The 20,135-nt window shown below is 38.3% G+C and overlaps 1 long non-coding RNA gene across 6 annotated transcripts in view; it reads right to left on the reverse strand.

Moving 5' to 3' along the window:
- Window positions 1–20,135, reverse strand: part of LOC137763953 (uncharacterized) — a 298,397-nt gene that overhangs the window by 172,081 nt on the left and 106,181 nt on the right. For all 6 annotated transcript variants that reach the window (XR_011073879.1, XR_011073880.1, XR_011073876.1 and 3 more), the window contains exon 5: window positions 299–372. This is a non-coding gene — a long non-coding RNA (uncharacterized lncRNA). The remainder of the gene's footprint in view (window positions 1–298; window positions 373–20,135) is intronic.

The following is a 20,135-nucleotide window of genomic DNA, read 5'->3' on the forward strand; positions in this document are numbered from 1 at the left end:
ACAAAGGAGGTCAGGGCGCTGGAGGCCAAGTTCAGGATCTCCGATTTTACCCCAGGAGCAAAGGGACAGCAGTTAATGATTTTAAGCTGGGTGGGTAGGGGTTGCGGGGAGGTGATTAGGTATGCATTTTTAAGAGGTAGCCTGGCAAGAAGTAGCCTGGGCAAGGAAGGGTCACTGGATGTGTTTCCGCTCAGCACCACTGGGACTTTGAAAGAAATGCCATTGAAAAATAGAAATAAAAAAGAATAATTGCAAAAACCATGAAATCAGATGAGCATAAAGTGAATAGATTTCTCACCTTAGAACAAATTTCTCTGCTCTGCAAGTTTCATGGATCTGCCGATCAAGAAGTGTTGATCTGAAGATATCTGTCTGTAAAGGAAAATCACCCCACAATTATTCCAAGCTAATCAAACAGCACCACGTACGATACATTTATCATTTAAGAAAATTCCTACATTTTTTTCTAGACCTGGCTTACAAATCAGAGTCAACAAGTAGCCAAAAGACACGGTCCTTACAGCGTCAGGAGCAGTGAGGCAAAAACAGAGTATGGGGCGCGCAGATTTTACCCGTGTAATTTGACTTGACACAAGGTTGTTCCCCTTTGTACACAATTTGAGTTGTCTGTAAAATAACGCATTTGCAAGAACTGATGATATCTACAGAGCAAATAACACGATTTTGAGTGCTTACTTCATGCCAAGCACTTGACACGTTTAGTCCTTGTTCGAGACTCATGACCACGCTGTAAAAAAGGATCATCATCTCTGCTTGAGAGATGAGTAGACGAAACTCCCAGGAGCAACGCGCCCAAGGCCCCAGCTGGGAAGAGGCAGGGTCTTGGTCTGGCGCACGATTGCAGTTCGCGCTGTTAATCGGCACGGGGCATGCAGACGTGCGTGTGGAGAGTGGGATTCATTCAGAACCAGCTGTGAGGTTGAGGGCGCCACAGCTAGTTCTGTGAGGGCGAGTTGCCAAATTAACCCTTACACCTCAGTTCCACGAGCAAAGGCCATCCACCATTGTTTACTCTGAGCTTTTTGTGAATAAAACAAAAAGTAGCCTCCCACCCTGAGAAAATGTAAAACTATCAGTAGTATTGAGAATGGATGGTACAAATGGAAAACCGGAGTACCAACTACATCATTTTCAACTGAGGGCTTCTTGACTCCCTTAAAGCCTTGTTTGCAATGACCTAAGTTTGAAAATAAGTTACCGAAATTGGAATGTAAATTAAATGTCTTTTGGTCCCAGGGAAGTTCAGCATTAGGATAACAGTGGGCTCTTAAAGAATGTCAGTGAGGACAGTGTGTGCTCATTTCCGATTCTCTAGGAATTCGGGTTGGGTTGGTGTTTTGGTCACCCCAGGTTCACTCGTGCTGTGTGGTTGAACTACTGGATGTGCTGAACTAATATCACATTGTGACACTGCGGGTGCCGAAGGCCACAGGCACCTAGGCTTCCAGTTAAACTGTTGGGAGTAAAATGCCAGAGTGTGTGGATCCCAAACTGGACTCCTCTGCCTTCACTTCATAAAAGTGAGGAAAGCCCCTATTAGCAAGAGACCACTTGAGATGGCTGGCCAGTCTGCAGATTGACTGTTTTTACACATAGTGGTATTTCCTGCAATTCTTATGTTCCCATTGGACACCATGAGCCTTGGGCTCTTATGATTCGTATCCCAGGTTAAGAATGCATGGCCACTGCAGGACTGGGGTCACCCTCTCTGTTCCTTCCACCTGGAAGCCAGGAGCCTGATGGGATGATTCAGGGCTACAGCTGCTTATTGCTGAGGGCAAATCTCAAGTTCGTTGTAAATGAAATCATAGCATCCTCTTTGCGTCAATACTCTTGTCACACCTAATTGAGGGAAATAGGGGGATCAATTTAATATTTGATCAAAGGGATATTGTAAAAGAAGGAAAACATGCAAGAAAGCATTTAATAATCAGTTGTTAGAGGTGGGCATAAGAGCAGATTTTGAGAGCAGGTAGCGAATTGTTTCCTATGATTTCTTAGGAGTACTTTCAGCAGCCAGCCAGTAGAGGGAAATGTTTTACAAACACTTGCATCCAAGAAAGCAGTCTTGCTGTGTTGCGCTCAGGTGCTGCTTCTGTGGAATTCACTTTGTCCCTTCCCAGTGAACTCTGAGGAAGGTGTCCGCTCAGGAAGATAATCCCTTAGTTATACGTAAAAAGGGGATGGCTTCTCCCTTCTCCTCCTCCTTGGCTCAAGTCCCGGGCCAGGCATGTCCTGAGAAGACCTGGTAGATCAGCACATCCTAGTGTTGCAAAACTGGTCTCTCTTACAACAGAAGCTGTAAAAGGACCTCCAGCTCTACAGTGAGGAAGAACAGAGTGGTCCACAGGCATTGGTAACCTTGTGCTAATTAATTCAATACCTCATTTACATAATACTACTTCTGTAATCTCAGAATATGTGCATTAGATTATAAAATTCTAAAAATTAACCAAAACAGACAAACCGAAAGCCACAATGAGATACCACTAAACACCTACTAAAATGACTAAATTCCAACAAACAATAAAAATACCAAAGAGTGCCAAAGATGCAGAACCCCTGGATGTTCGCATGTTGCTGGGGAGAATGCAAACTAAACTGGTGTAGTCACTCCGGAAAACAGTGTGGAATTTCTTATAAAGTTAAACATAACGCTTACCATATGACCAAGCAATCCTACCTCTAGTACTTATGTTCACTCAAAAGCTTCCGTAATTGCTCATAACTGGGAGCAACCAAACTGTCCTTTAGCAGGTAAATGGATAAAGACTATAGCACATTCACACAGTGGAATATTGCTCAGCAGTAAAAAAAGAATGGACTAATCATTGATACATGCAACAATATGAATGAATCTTAAACGCATTACGCTAAGTTAGCGTTGCCCAGCCTTGGCACCACTGACGTTTTGGACCAGAGACTTCTTTGTAGTGGGTGCGGTCCCTGTGTTCTAAGACGTTTCACAACGTCCCTGGCCTCTCCCCACTAGAGCATGCAGCCCTCCCCCACTCCTCCCAGTTTTTACTACCAAATATGGCTTCAAATATGCCAAATATCCTCTGTGGGAGACAAAATTGTTCTCAGTTGAGAGCTACTGTGCTAAAGTGGAAAAAGCTGCATTTAAAACGTTGCACACTGTATGATCACATTTACATGACATTTCGGAAAAGAAAACTATAGGGACAGAAAACTATAGAACAGTGGGTGCCAACATGAATGGTGGGAGGAAGTTTTGCCTGCATGGAACACCACAGGGAAATTTTGGAGCGAGGGTCTTGTTCTGTATCCTGACTATGGTGATGCTTTTGTTTTTTCATTTGTCAAAGCTCTTGGAACTACCTAGCAAAAAAAGTGAATTGTAGTCTGTGTAAATTAAAAAATAAATTTTAAAAAGCACACAAAACATCACCTTATCTCTAAAGCATATAAAATAAATACCATAGTTGAGATATGTAAACTTTAAAAGAATAATGTTTAACTTAGCATTGAATGGCAGAGTTTGGAATTTTCATGTCAAATATTAAACAACTTAATACACAAATGCCAATGTAGCATATCAATAGTACTGCAAAGTTTAACTAAAGTTCTTTATCTATAAATAAGTGTGTCTATCTGTACATACAGGATAATTCTAAAAAACATTATAATCATTTGCTTACAGTAATCATTTAAATAAAATGAATTTATTGTCTATTTTGAATTAATTTCTGTATGAAAACTACCAATATAGAAAAGTGTATTCTTCAGATTTTTATAGAAAAAGATTGAAAGTAATTAATTTTTCATCTGTACAGGCAAATGTTTTCACTTCACTTGAATGCATTTCTATATAGCTACTTATACAGAAAAACCTTAGAAAATGTTAACTAGAGAAGCAGTTTTCTTTATGATGTACATTTTTTTTAACATTTTTATTGGAGTATAATTGCTTTACAATGGTGTGTTAGTTTCTGCTTTGTAACAAAGTGAATCAGCTATACATATACATATATCCCCATATCTCTTCCCTCTTGCGTCTCCCTCCCTCCCACCCTCCCTATCCCACCCCTCTAGGTGGTCACAAAGCACCGAGCTGATCTCCCTGTGCCATGCGACTGCTTCCCACTAGCTATCAGTTTTACATTTGGTAGTGTATATATGTCCATGCCACTCTCTCACTTCGTCCCAGCTTACCCTTCCCCCTCCCCGTGTCCTCAAGTCCATTCTCTAGTAGGTCTGCGTCTTATTCCTGTCTTGCCCCTAGGTTCTTCATGACCATGTTTTTTTGTTTTTTTGATTCCATATATATTGTGTTAGCATACAGTATTTGTTTTTCTCTTTCTGACTTACTTCACTCTGTATGACAGACTCTACATCCATCCACCTCACTACAAATAACTCAATTTCATTTCTTTTTATGGCTGGGTAATATTCCATTGTATATATGTGCCGCATCTTCTTTATCCATTCATCTATCAGTGGACACTTAGGTTGCTTCCATGTCCTGACTATTGTAAATAGAGCTGCAATGAACATTGTGGTACATGACTCTTTTTGAATTATGGTTTTCTCAGGGTATATGCCCAGTAGTGGAATTGCTGGGTCGTATGGTAGTTCTATTTTTAGTCTTTTAAGGAACCTCCATACTGTTCTCCATAGTGGCTGTATCAATTTACATTCCCACCAACAGTGTATGAGGGTTCCCTTTTCTCCACACCCTCTCCAGCATTTATTGTTTGTAGATTTTTTGATGATGGCCATTCTGACCGGTGTGAGATGATATCACATTGTAGTTTTGATTTGAATTTCTCTAATGATTAATGATGTTGAGCATTCTTTCATGTGTTTGTTGGCGATATGTATATCTTCTTTGGAGAAATGTCTGTTTAGGTCTTCTGCCCATTTTTGGATTGGGTTGTTTGTTTTTTTGATATTGAGCTGCATGAGCTGCTTGTAAACTTTGGAGATTAATCCTTTGTCAGTTGCTTCATTTGCAAATATTTTCTCCCATTCTGAGGCTTGTCTTTTCGAATGGTGTACATTTTTTATTGAGGTATAATTGACATATAACATTATATTAGTTTCAGGTATACAACATAATGATTCACTACTTGTACACATTGTGAAATGATCACCATGAAAAGTTTAATAATATCTGTCACCATTCATAGTTAGAAAAAAATTTTTTTGTTGTGATGAGGACTTTTAAGATCTACTCTCCAAATGTAAAATAGATAGCTAGTGGGAAGCAGCCGCATAGCACAGGGAGATCAGCTCGGTGCTTTGTGACCACCTAGAGGGGTGGGATAGGGAGGGTGGGAGGGAGGGAGATGCAAGAGGGAAGAGATATGGGAACATATGTATATGTATAACTGATTCACTTTGTTATAAAGCAGAAACTAACACACCATTGTAAAGCAATTATACTCCAATAAAGATGTTTAAAAAAAAAAAAAAAAAAAGATCTACTCTCTCAGCAACTTAACATTTGTTAAATTAACTAGCGAGATATTGCTTTAGGAACTTAGAAATGACAAGGATTCCAGACATGATTTCCCCTGACCAGAGTAAAAAAATTCTGCTGCTCACACACCGCTTGCTGAAAATCAAACCAAGAATGGTGGCCCCAAAAATAAAAATTAGATTAGAAGTAGAGCTAAGTAAGAAGAAAGTTGGAGGCAGAGGCCCAGTTGGGAGATGAGACACACAGTGTGGGAGCTGAAATGGCACATCCATTCTTCCTCACCACTCCCTGGAGAGATGTAAAATACGTGATTAGAGGACAAAGACTTTCCAGGCTTGACTCCCAGTACTGCCTTTGAGTTATAGACTAATGACCGCAGCCTGGCTGCCACTCTGCTTGAACTCTGAAATAAACAACCATTGAATTTGCAGTTGGTAAATCTGTTAGATGCCACTGGTTCCCAATATTAGAAAATGCCACAAATGCGGATATTTTTCTAATGCAGAAAAGGATGCTTGGTGGGTATGAGAAAACTTTCAAAAGATGGCAAAATAACCAAACAGGTGGGATTAGCTATACCATAATAAATTTCATAAGAATGAAAACCCAGCACTAAACCAATAAATTGAAGAGTACGGTTTGTTGACTCCTGTTTGAGAGAGGACAAAAGATTTTAGGAGAAATAAGATCCACAAACAGTTTACTTTCTCAGGGGTTGAGATGCAAATAAGAATAGCCTAGTTTGGAAATCTTGCATCTTATGTACACACCTGGGAATCAAAACAAGAAACAGCACGGGGCCATTTCAAAGGGATGTGCCACACAGCTGGGCTCATTCAGCTGATTTTATAGAGTGCCGTGGGCACCTTTGGACAAAAAGGTCTTTGCTATTATCAGGTGCTCCTCAGGGCTGGTTTGTTTGTTTGTTTTGGGGGGAGCTCTTCTTTTTTTTTTTAATTCCCTGAATTGTACTAATAGTCTTATAACATTTAGTAAAAGAAGAAAAGACTTTTTTCAGGACAGAAGCATTTAAAAATCACTCCAAAATGGGTTTCGTTAGCTGTCTTGGTTGTTTTACACTGCTTTACTTCTCAAAAACTTCATTAACTGAAACTTAGGGTCCATCATCAAACATTTGTAAGCCTCAATCTCCAACTCTGTAAAATGGAGGTAACACCACTTAATTACTTTGCTTCCCTGGTGGCACAGTGGTTTAGAATCTGCCTGCCAATGCAGGGGACACGGGTTCGAGCCCTGGTGTAGGAAGATCCCACGTGCTGTGGAGCAACTAAGCCCGTGCGCCACAACTACTGAGCCTGCACTCTAGAGCCCGCGAGCCACGACTACTGAAGCCTGCGCGCCTAGAGCCCGTGCTCCGCAACAAGAGAAGCCACCGCAATGAGAAGCCTGCGCTTCTCATTGCGGTGATACAGTGAGGATACAGTGAGATGATGTATTTAAGTGAACCCTGGAAACTGTCAAATACAAATCATATTCAAAGAATCATTTATCTAGGCACTAAGTAATATTTAGTTCATTAATGAGATAAACTCTTGAGCTACAGATCTGTATATTTTACATAAGAATTATAAAAATCAGATACTTTCTTACAGTAGAAGCAGAGCTTCATTTGGAATAGATAATTAAATGTCATGGCTACAGATAGATCCTCTCAGCTCCATAAGCTCTATCCAAACTACAATTTGTAGATAGTAAAAATGATGTAGTATGAGGAATACTGGTTGTCCCTAAAGACCACATAAACTATGGTTTCCCATCTGAGATGGTCAAGAGACAAGCATTTTTGAAAAAGTATGTGTGTACAATAAACCAATATCAAATTTACATATAAAATTATAACTCTAAGGAAAAAATCAACTTTATGGATTTGGGGAAAGTAACAGAATTAATTTGTATGACCCAGTTTCCCAGGAACTGAATCCCAGTTGAAGGACTTTTGCTCAGTAAAACAGCTCTAACCACCAGCAGTTACAGCCTTTGTGGCTCCTGTTTCAGGTAATAATTATATTACTTGAAATTATATATCCCTGGAGATACTGAAAATCCCATTCAGGAGCTGCCTGGAAGTTACCCCCAGGGCCCAGCCTATGTTACAGGTGAGACCCTACATCAGTGACATCTTCCTGGAAGTCTTGATAACTACACTTCCTTATGGGTAGTTAAAATGCTGTCACTCGGTAGTCAGAATTATTGCCAGAGACCAGAGGATTTAGAAATACAAAAAAAAAAAAAAAAAAAGAGAGAGAGAGAGATTCATAATTGTTCATTTTTGAAAATATATTTTAGTTTATAAGTATATTTTCTTCTAGAATTCTAGGGCTTTCTTCCAGTATTCTTGGGTCAAAAACTGGTTATTTAGAAAACATTCTCACATTTCAGCTACTGAAGTTTTTCTTTTGTGCCTAAATGATAGAGGCAAGGTTTTCTAGGTCAAGAATCCAAACCAGCCCAGGTCAACAGCTGAATTGACTTTTGCCCAAAAGTCAGTTGGGCAAAAGTCACTGCCCAACTGCCTTGTTTGAACACTCTGACCCACTAGGTTGGGTTAAGAGGCTTGGAGCCCACTTGGCTTCACCCAGATGTGCCTTTCAAAATATAAATGTGTATGTACAGGATGCAAAAATATATAAGAAAAAAGTTGTTGGATCTTAGTTTAGCACACACAAACCAATAGGAATCACAGCTCAAACTTTGTTCTTGGAATCCCTAGTGAAGCCATGAGGTTACAGTTGATACAAAATTCTTTGCATGAACTAAAGAACATTTTCCAGAAATTTCTGAGGACTGAAAATGAAGGGAAGAGAAATGAGAGTAAGTCCTACCCTCTGGGATAGGTGGTTATGTATTAATAATTTTCAGTTTTCTTTGTTTACATCTCAGAGTTTTCATTAAATATTTCTTAAAACTACTTTTAACAAATAAGCTATTGATTGGAATGAATGTTATTATTCCCTGGACAACACTAGGGGACACACTAAATGGTGTGTCAAGACTTTTATAACTATTATAAGGGGTTGAGAGAAAGAAATGCATATTTTCCAGAGGATAAACATAGTATTCATCTGGTATTTTAATTTTCCTTTCTTTCTCCCGTCCTTCTTTCCTTCCTTCATTCCTTTTTTTTCTTCCTTTCTCTCTTGTTTTCCTTTCTTTCTCTACATTTTTCTTTTGATTCCAAGTTAAAAATAAGCATTTGGGCCTTTTTTTAAAGCCAAAACTAGAGGATAAAGTCAGAGCTGACCAGAGTGCTCTGTGCTCTTTCTTCCTTGACATTGATTCTCAAATGTCATGAACTAGACTCGCTTTACTTGGATAATGGAAACTCTAGATCTCTTAATCCTGACCGCCAAATTCATACCTCTTTAAAAAGTACATTTTACATAAACATGCACATTCTCAGCTGCCCAAGAATATAGGTCTGTTTTTCATCCTGCTCTGTTCTAGTCTCTTTAGGACTTAAGTCAACCATTTAAGAGAAGGCCTTTGAACATAGCATCAGGTTCTGGTTTAGACACATACTTGTGTTTTAGCATCCTTGGCAGAGTTATTTATGTGATACGTATGAGCTTGGGGCATGTGTCATGGGCAGTTTTTCAGGCCTATAATACCATCCCCAGTCTAGGTGCCATGCTCAGCTCCTGTTCAATACCTTTTAAAGACTCTCCCCACCATCCTCAGTCTTGTACTGTTACGAAGACTTGGGATTGCATAAATATTTTTCAGGTGTCTTTTCAACTCCTTGCTTTTCTTAGGCAGTAATACAAATATCACCAGTGGTCATTGAACCCACTGGTCCTGATTTGGAACAATTTTTTAATACTGTGTATACTTATCTTACAGAAAAGTCATTGAGAACTAAATATAATTGCTCTCTCTACCTGTTTAGGTTCACTAGAGCCGATTCTTCTGATAAGCAACACTATTTACGAAGATAAATATTGCCTCTCCCCCAATATCTTATATATACTCTTTGTTTTCCTATGTGGGAAATCTGTGGAAAATATTAGAATTTCCATTGCGTAAAAAGAGAAAGTCACAGAAATGAGTGCCTTAGCAATAATACTGAAGGAAAAATATTTCAAATCAACTAACTTCTAGTGTCTAGTCTTAATCCATAAAATTCTTTTCCTTTCAAATATTAAGTTCTTTTCTTGAGCTAAATTAAGGAAACACATACAATATTTTACATCCCTTTTTTTTCAGAAATTTGAAATCACTTTCAAATAGTATTCTGTGGTATTCTTATATTATATTTCAGTACAAAATTTACCATTTTAGAAAGTAAAAGTGTTTGATTTTATGCCTTAACAGAAAATTTGGAGAGTTCTGAGGCATGCATGAAACTTGACAATTAAGAAGCAACCAAAACAAAAAAACTGATTTGTGTGCAATTCTGAAGTTCTTGCATGGAAAATTCTATTGATCTGGGGAAATAAAAAATATCAAAAGAAACCATTCCTGGAATTTCTTTTCCTGAAACACACAATAAGAATTGGAAAGTAATTTAATTATCATAAAGAGTTCCTCAGTCAGCTTCAATTCCAGCCTCCAAAAGTCTGTGCATTCCCGGGATCTGCGGAGAGTTAAGTGGATGGTTCTGGAATGCAGAACCAGATCTCTCAGAGCACTGGCGCTAAGCGTGTTGAAGGAGAAACAAAGGCAGCACAAGTCTGATGAATCCACTTAGGCAGAGACCTGGAGTCTCTCCTTTATATATACTGGCATTCCATATGTAGTATCAAAAATTTGGTCAAATACCTATATGGATTAGATTAAGGAGTAACTTAATGATTTGAAACTTACAGAAAAGTCATGTTGCCATTTAACATGAACTTTTTATATAATTGCACTTTCATTCATACCTACCAAAATATCTGTCAACTCTACAAGAAACTTCATTGGGTAGAGGCATGATAGTCTCAGTGTATAATTGTTGGTAAGTTGACCTCTGGAGTCTTGCTCCTACCTATATTTAGGATTTATAACTAAAAAAGAGTGAAACGCAAATCAATTTTATCTCGTAGCCATTACCAGATATGTAAGAGTTTAATTAAATCTTTATTAATCTGATGCTTTTTCACCACTGTGTTTGCATCACCACAGAACATTTCTGCAACTCAGAGATAAGCAACGTGTGAAGATGGTTCTTCTTTTTTTTTTTTTTTTTTTTATTTATTTTTTGGCTGTGTTGGGTCTTCGTTGCTGCATGTGGGCTTTCTCTAGTTGCGGTGAGTGGGGGCTACTCTTCGTTGCAGTGCGTGGGCTTCTCGTTGCAGTGGCTTCTCTCGTTGCAGAGCGTGGGCTCTAGGCGCGTGGGCTTCAGTAGTTGCGGCACGCGGGCTCAGTAGTTGTGACTCACGGGCTCTAGAGCACAGGCTCAGTAGTTGTGGTGCACAGGCTTAGTTGCTCCGCGGCATGTGGGATCTTCCCGGACCAGGGCTCGAACCCGTGTCCCCTGCATTGGCAGGCGGATTCTCAACCACTGTGCCACCACGGAAGCCCGAAGATGGTTCTTATTCTTGAGAATAAGTTGGTTTTTAATCTTTTATCCTTCTCTGACAAAAGCTGAAGTTAGTATTTCTTTCCCAGTTTCCTTATTCTCTGTGCCCACTTCAGTATTTCCGTGATATGTCAGATCAGTCTAACCCTTTTATGCAGAATGTTCCTTCCGATGCAGCAAAGGACTAGGAATCCAGGTCTGCTGAGAAGGGGACTCAAAACGCTGAGACACCCATATGCATTCATTTGGAGACCACGTCAGCTTCCCTTTCGATAGGGCATGCCCACTTCTCTCTCACAATAAATAAAAGGCAATCAGATAAGCATGAAACATAGTCCTTGGTAGGCTACATACAGCATCAGGATTCTTGTAGGCCCTTTTGCTAAGCAAAACCCTTGCTTTTAAAAATGTACATGAAACGCTATGATGACTAAAACACCTAAACAGGAAATTTGAAAAACTTACAAGCTAAGCAGTTTCTTTACCTGGTATCACTCACTTGAATGACACTGTATTTGAAAAATCTTTTTAAATGGATTTCCACTCAAGTATTAAAACAATTCTGAAAATTGAGTTATTTCCCTTCAGATTTTGAAATTCCTATTAAAGTAATTCAATAAATTTCAACATATGAGTCACTTTAAGTGACTTCACTCAATATTCATGAAGTCTTATTGTTATAAATGAAGTAAATAAGAATCAGGTTTTACTCATTATTTCACTAACCACAGTTTTCGACAAATGAAAAACAGAAAACCTCAAAGTGACTAAAATCAATTTTATGTAAAAACTAAAACAAAGTTTTACTTTATGGACTATACAGGAGTAGATCTTACTCAACCTTTAGAATATTTACAGTTAATATGTTTCAGTCAAAACACTTTTAGAAAAAGTCTATTTTCACCTGTAGATTCCATGTTGAAAAGGACACATAAGTATATATTTTTAATGTGAAAAAAATCCCATGTAGATTATTTCAAGAAATTATAATTAAAGGCCTTAACAACTTTTAGAATAACATTGGCCCAAAGAAAATACATATGGCCAATCAACAAGTGGTAAGATTATTTGTTAATTGACCATGTGTTATTTCCACCCACTTCCATTATAATTTTATACTTACTTCTAATGTTACCTTGACCTTTGTTTTCTTATTCTCAATAAATTTACTACGTTTAAGTAGATTAATGTTTGTCATTAAAATTGTCATTAAACTATTTAATTATGTTAAATACACAAATTTACTTGCCTACTATGAAAAAAGGCATGACATTGTCATCACTGAGTTTTAAAAATTATATTTTAGTAGTTTATTCATTCCTAAACTAAGTAGTCTACACTAATTGTCTGTGAAAGTGATTCTCAAACATTTCGCTCTTAATACTGTCATTTGCTCAAGATTTTCTGGGTGAGCTGGGGGCAAGCTGATGCTTTAGATCCCTACTACACAAAGTGCCATTGAGCCAGATATGCATTGGTCAGTGCTCCTTAAAACTTTAACGTGTATTTGATTCATTAAAGATATTGTTAAAATGCAAGTCCTGACTTAGCAGATCTGGGTGGGTCTCTGAGATTCTGCATTTTCAATAAGTTCCCAAATACAGTACGTCCCCTACACACGAACGAGTTCTGTTCTTAGAGAGCGTTCGAAAGTCCAATTTGTTCGTAAGTCCAACAGAGTTAGCCTAGGTACCCAACTAATACAATCCGCTGTATAGTACTGTACTGTAATAGTTTTATAATATTTTTCGCACAAATAATACTTAAAAAACAAACACAGAAAATAAAACATTTTTAATCTTACAATACAATACCTTGAGAAGTACGGTAGTACAGTACAACAGCTGGCACACAGGGGCTGGCATCGAGTGAACAGGCAAGAAGAGTTACTGACTGGAGGAGGGAGAGGAGGTGGGAGATGGCAGAGCTGAAGGATCCTCAGCAATAAGAGATGGAGGACAAGCTGCAATTTCACTCATGCCTGACATTCATGGCAGAGGTTCTGGTTCCTTGCTGGATTCAATTCTATCTACCCTCTTGAAATAAACGATCCAGTGATGTCTGGGTAGTAGCTCTCTTTTTGTTGTCATAGATGACACGATAGCACTGGGTTGCATTCTGAACAGCTGCTGCAACCTTCGTGTACCATTCTACGTTCTGGTCCTGTGCCTCAAAAACTAACAGTGCCTCCTCAAATAAAGAAAATCCCCTTGCCATTTCCTGCATCGTGAATCTCTTCAGTTCTTCAGTTACTTCTTCCTCCTCTCGTCTCTCTTCATCCTTTCTCTGGGCCTCCAATTCCATCAGGTCTTCATTAGTAAGCTCCTCGTGTTGCACAGCAAGGAGTTCCATGAAGTCGTCCTCTTGCAGATCTAACTCCAGCTTCTCGCTGAGGGTCACTAAGTTGCTGACGACCTCTTTGGACTCCTGATCTACCTTCTCAAATCCACGAAAATTGTGAACAAACTGCGGGCAAAGGTTCTTCCAAACCTCGTTCATGGTGAGGTCCATAACCTCATGCCAAGCAACGTCAATGTTTTTTATGGCCCTGTAGATGTTATAGTCCTTCCAAAATTGTCACAAAGTTGTTCCTGATGACTGACATTGTATTCCGTGTCAGATGTACTACTTTGACGTTGGGATGAAAGTCATCCATGAATGGGGGGTAGCCCAGAACACTGCCTAGCAGCAAAAGAATATTGAATAGGATGTTCTTCTCCAAGCAATATTTCTCTACCTCTGGGATAAAGTGGTGGAAAAACCAGTCCTGGAAAATGGCCTCTGTAATCCAGTCTTTGGGGTTACTCTTCCACAGAAGAGGAAGAGAGCCCTTGGCCATGTTTTTAAAGGCTCTTGGGTTCTCTGAATGATAAACTAAGAAGGCTTCAGCTTCATATCACTGGAAGAATTGCTACCAAAGAACAGAGTTAGCCTGTCCTTTGCTGCTTTATAGGCTGGCATCAACTTTTCTTCCTTACTGATGTAACTTTGGCCTGGCATCCTCTTCCAGTACAGTCCTGTCTCATCCACATTAAAAACATCCTTGGGTAAATACGCGCCTTCATCAATAATTTCTCAAAACGTTTCAGGAAATTCCCAGGCAGTTACCATATCTGCACTCGCTGCCTCGACACTTACTTTTAAGTTGTGAAAGTTGGTTCTAGCCTTGAACTGATGAAACCAGCCATGGCTGGCATTAAAAGATGCACCTTCTGATTCTTCACTGTGTTTCTTTTTCACGTCTTCATAAAGTCTTTTAGCTTTCTCTTGAATCAGCATTAAGCTGAGAGGGACTTGACGATGATGCTGACCCTGAATCCACACATTGAGAAGTTTCTCCATCTCCTCCACCACTTTTCCACGCTTCTTCGATATGTATTATTGTCGACATCATTGGCACAGCAGACTTCACATGTTCCATGATCTTGTCTTTGTTCTTTAGAATCATGCTGATGTCTGAACAATTCATGTTATAAGAACAAGTGATGTCTAACATCTTTTCACCTTGCTCCACTCTCAATTATTTTCACTTTTCTTGCCATTGTTATCACTTGGTGCTTCTTAGCAGTACCAGCTACACCATCGTTGTTTTTATGCTTACTTCCGGACATCCTGGGCTTGAAATAAAGATACTGTACTACTGTACTCTATAGAGTACTGTACAGTAAAGTACACAGAAGCACAACCACTTGTAGCACATACATGCACGTGACAATGTACTCCAGACACGTGAAATAACTTAACATGATTGGACATGCAAACACACGTTCGCATCTTTGAAAGTTCTCAACTTGAAGGTTCGTATGTAGGGGACTTACTGTAGTGTAATGGTGCTGGGACACAGACTACACTTTGATTAGCAAAGTTTTGGATTATCATTAATCTATTCCAAAGTTGTTGAAAGTTGTCTAAAAAGGGGGAGATAACCGAAGACCATGTTTTCTTTAATAACGTGTACAACTCATTAATTAAAAAGACAAAGGGGTATTTTGAAATAACATCCTATGTGCGCAGCATTTTGCCAAATTTCTCCACCCTTTAGGAAACTAATTTGGTTTAGCTTTATGTAAATTTTGTCAATGAATTATTTCAACAATTACTTTTTCATAGCTAATTTTAAAATTTTTTAATTGAAGTATAGTTGATTTATAATGTTTGTTTCAGGTATACAACATAGTGATTCAATATTTTTATAGGTTATACTCTTTTTCATAGTTAATTAAATTAATTAATTAATTAAATTAGAAGTTTCTATATGAACTTTAAGGAAAGGAACAACATGAAAACAAAGGTTATAGTTCCTAAAAGGTAGAGAAATTTGCCAAAATTTGTCTAAAGTTTGTGGCATTTCAAACTACTGAATTTTTTTACTTAGCATTTTTAATTGGTAAATTCATCATCTGAATTGTGACTAAGGAAGACCACTTGGATCTATACAAAAACTACCCAAAGCCATCTACAGGTTCAACACATTCCTATTAAAATCCAGTAACTTTTTTATTTGAAGAAATAGAAAAATTTATCCTAAAATTCACATGGAATCTCAGGGACCCCAAATAGGCAAAACAATTTTGAAAAAGAACAGTTCTATGGCCTCTGCACTTGGCCTGTAGGTAGCTGCTATCTTGCTTTGTGTCCACTAACCTCTTCTTTGTGTTTTCAGAGAAAGGAAATGAGCTCTCTGGTGTCCCTTCTTATAAGGACACTAATCCTATTGGATTGGGCCCTCCCTGTATAACTTTATTTAAACTTAATTACATTTTTAGGGGCCTCATCTCCAAATACAGCCATACTGAGGGTTAGGGTTTCAACATATGAATTTGGAGGGACACAAACATTTCATCCATAACACACCATATACCAAAAAATAACTCAAAATAGATCAAAGACCTAAATGTAAGGCCCAAAACTATAAAACTCCGAGAAGAAAACATAGGGGAAATGCATCATGACATTGGGCTTAGCAATGATTTCTTGCATGACACCAAATGTACGGGCAGTAAAAACAAAAAGAGGGAGGAGATATGGGGATATATGTATATGTATAGCTGATTCACTTTGTTATAAAGCAGAAACTAACACACCATTGTAAAGCAATTATACTCCAATAAAGATGTTAAAAAAAAAATAGACAAATGAGACTACATAAAACTTTAAAACTTTTATGTATCAAAGGATACAATCAATGAAGTGAAAAGGCAATCTACGAAATGGGAGAAAATATTTACAAATCATGTATTTGATAAGGGGTTAAGATTCAGAATATAAAAAGAACTTCTACAGCTCAACGACAAAAAATTAAATAATCCAATTTAAAAAGGGGCAAAGCACACCACTGTAAAGCAATTATACTTCAATAAAGATGTTTAAAAAATAAAAAATAAAAAAATAAAAAGGGGCAAAGGACTTGAATAGACATTTTGCCAAAGAAGATATATAAATGGCCAATAAGCATGTGAAAATATGTTCACCATCACTAGTCATCAGAGAAATGCAAATCAGAACCATAATGAGATGTCACCTCACACCCATTAGGATGGTTACTATTAAAAAAAAAACAAAAAAAAAAAACAGAAAATAGCAAGAGTTAATGAGGACACGGAGAAATTGAAATCCTTGTACACTGTTGGTGGGAATGTTAAATGGTGCAGCCACTGTGGAAAACAGTATGGAGATTTCTCAAAAAATTAAAAATAGAACTACCATATGATCCAGCAATCCCATTTCTGGTTATATATTCAAAAGAATTGAAAGTAGGATCTCAAGAAATATTTGCACGCCCATATTCATACCAGAATTATTCACAATAACCAAGAGGTAGAAGCAACCCAAGTGTCCATCAGTGGATGAATGGATAAACAAAATGTGGTGTATACACACAATGGAATATTATTGAGCTTTAAAAAGGAAAGAAATCCTCTCACATGCTACAATATAGATGAACTTTGAGGACATTATGTTAACTGAAATAAGACAGTGACAAAAAGACAAATACTGTATGATTCCCCCTATAGAAGGTATCTAAAATAATAAAATTCAAAGAAACATAAAGTAGAAAAGTGGTTACCAGAGGCTTGGATTAAGGGGAAGATGGGAATTGTTGTTTTTTAAGGGGTATTGAGTTTCAGTTTTTCAAGATGAAAAAGTCCCAGAGATCTGTTTCACAACAATGTGAATACACTGAACACTACGGAACTGTACATTTAAAATGGTTAGTTTTATGTTAATGTGTGTGTGTTTTATCACAATTAAAAAATATCCTGCAAAGATCATGAAATTCTTCTACATACCTCATCTCATACACCTGCACAATGATTAGAGTAAAATGTGCTCCGCGGTGGAAAACTAAAGGAAGGAGAATTTATATTCCCCAAATCACTTCAATCTTTAGCATAGTGTGGACTCCTACTTTTCTAAATCTTTAGTGTATTGCAAAGGTGTAACTTCACCTCTAGTAGAAGGAACATATTTAATGGACTTCGGGGGAAAAAAATTGAGAGAGAGAGAGAGAAAGGGAAGAAGTAAGGAAGGACATAATAATACAGCCCTAGCAAGTTCAATCAATCAATCAGTAAATGGTTATCAGATGCATTATTAACTGCTTATAATTAATAATTAATTATTGATTGCTTATAATATGCCAAGGCATAGGTATATACAGTTGATTAAAATATAATCTTAATTTACTTATTAAGCATTTGCTTTTCTCAACAACCCTGTGAGGTAGATATTATTAACCCTTTTTATAGATGAAAAATTGGAGGCTTAGTGAGATTAAGCATTTTATCCGAGGAGTCAGAAAGCCAATCTGTGATTTGAACCTAGATCTTTCTAATTCGAAGTCATGATACCACATTGCCTCCAGTAGCAATTAAATTTTGGACAATTAGGTAACTGATTTTAGAAATTGCAGCGTAGAAATAGAGATTTATTAGTATTTTGTTTTCTCATTGCAAAATACATGAAGTAAGAAATGAAAGTTCCCCTTTTCCAGTTTCACTCTTTAGAGCTTATTATGTTAAGAAGCTATAGTTCATTCTGTTTATTCCAGACATATATATGTATATATATGTATATACTTTCTCTTCATCTCTGTATTTATTTATCTATTTATTTTAATTTTTGTTGTTTTTTTAACAAAAATAAGATTGTGCTAAATACATTGTACTATACCTTGCTTTTTTACACTGAAGACTGTGGAAATATTTCCTGCATAGGCTTCTACTTTATCTCTTTTGGTGACCGCATGGCATTATATTGTATAGTTGTACTATTGTTTATTTAACTATTCTACTTATATTTATAGGCCTCTTTTAAGCTCAGCGTCTCTACTTCAAAGCCTGACTCCTGGTATTGATCTCAAACCCTCTTCTACGGGTCACCTTCCCTTCCAGGTTGTTGGCAACTCCATCTTTCCAGGGGCTCAAGGCACATCTCTCTTTCCCCCATATCCACGCCGTCAGTAAAGCCTGTTGGCGCTAGCTTTAAAACACAATATAGCCCAAGTTTGGTCCCATCTTATGAAGCTCCCACTGCCACCGCCTGGGTCCAAGCCACCATCATCTCTCACGGAGAGTACAGCAGTAATTGATCACATCCTTCCTTGGCTCACAACCTCATCATGGATTCCTAGGTCATTCAGAGTAAGAGCCCAAATCCCCACGATGGCCCACAGAGCCAAAAGTGTCCCCCACCCACCAGCCTTTGATCTCCAGTCTTCTCTCTCTCCCCCAGAGCCCTCTGACTACGCTGCCATGCTGGCTGTTTGCATAATACACAGGCTTGCTCCTGCCTCAGGGCTCTTCCACTGGCCATTCTCTCTGCCTGGATCACTCTGACAGCTGATGTCCACAAGGCTCCGTCCTTCACCTTCCTCAAGTCCTTTCTCAATGTCACCTTCTCAATAAGGTTTACCCTCACTACCACATTTATTTTCAGTCTTCTCACTTCACTACTACAGATCCTTTTGGCCAAGTTCTATTATTTTTTTATGTAGCACTTACCAATATAGCGTACATTTTCTTATTATTTTTTATTGTTATTTTGTCTCTGTCTGTCTGCAAGAATGTGATCTTAGAGGGGATATGGGGAGAAGGAGGCAGGGATCCTTGTCAGTTTTATTTACTGATGTATCCCAGGTATCTAGAACAGAGTCTGAGGCATGGGGTGGTGGGGCACTCAGTAACTGCTGAATGAATGAATGAATGAGCGATTAATGATGCTAATTCCCATCTGCCCTAAATAATAAACATGGACAGTACAAGTGACCAAGTTTGACAGAAGTAGAATTTCAAAGCCATAAGGTGCTTTACAGCTTTCCCAATAGAACTCATTAAAAAATTTAGAAAACAGCACCAGAGAAATAAAACGATTTATCAGAGATCATACTGCTAGTTCACGGCAAAGAATAAAGAAAATCTAGCTCTTTTGGTTTAGTGGTCTTCTCCAATTCTTCACTGGTTCTCTTAGCTGTTCCCTAAGTTTAGCCTAGACTTCTTGAGTCTCTGGAGGATAGTCGTGATTATATCTAAATTGTACTTAACTTATTTCTCCCAAGAAATGTTAACTCATGTCTGAAGAAATGGTATCCTTGATAGTTCATACACTAGCTCCAAGGACCCCCCCCCCCCCAACAATCTGAGACTGGCCACCAGACCAAATGACAATGACCCCCAGACTCATGGGTCAGAGTTTCTCACATGCAGTTAATTTAATTTAATTTTTAAAACTTTTATTTATTTATTTTCTTTTTTATTGGGGTATAGTTGCTTCACAATGTTGGGTTAGTTTGTGCTGGACAACGAACAGCATCAGCTCTATGTATACATGCACCCCCTCCCTCTTGGACCTCCCTCCCGCCCACCCATCTAGGTCATCAGAGCACCGAGCTGAGCTCCCTGTGCTATACAGCAGGTTCCCACTAGCTCTCTGTTTCACGCATGGCAGCGCACATACATGCAGTTAAGTTTAACATCAATCTCAGTGCTCGTATAGCTGGGAGGCAACTCACGTCTTACAAAGGACATTATGAGCCTTCGTGGTATTGAACGCAAACATCACCCGGGAAGAAACGAGTGCTCAGTAAGCGCTTCTCAGCGGGCAGATTTCTGCGTCCTCTTTGCCTTGTCCTCTTTCCCTAGGTGCCAT

Source organism: Eschrichtius robustus, chromosome 4 (assembly GCF_028021215.1).
Source record: "Eschrichtius robustus isolate mEscRob2 chromosome 4, mEscRob2.pri, whole genome shotgun sequence".
NCBI classification, from domain to species: domain Eukaryota; kingdom Metazoa; phylum Chordata; class Mammalia; order Artiodactyla; family Eschrichtiidae; genus Eschrichtius; species Eschrichtius robustus.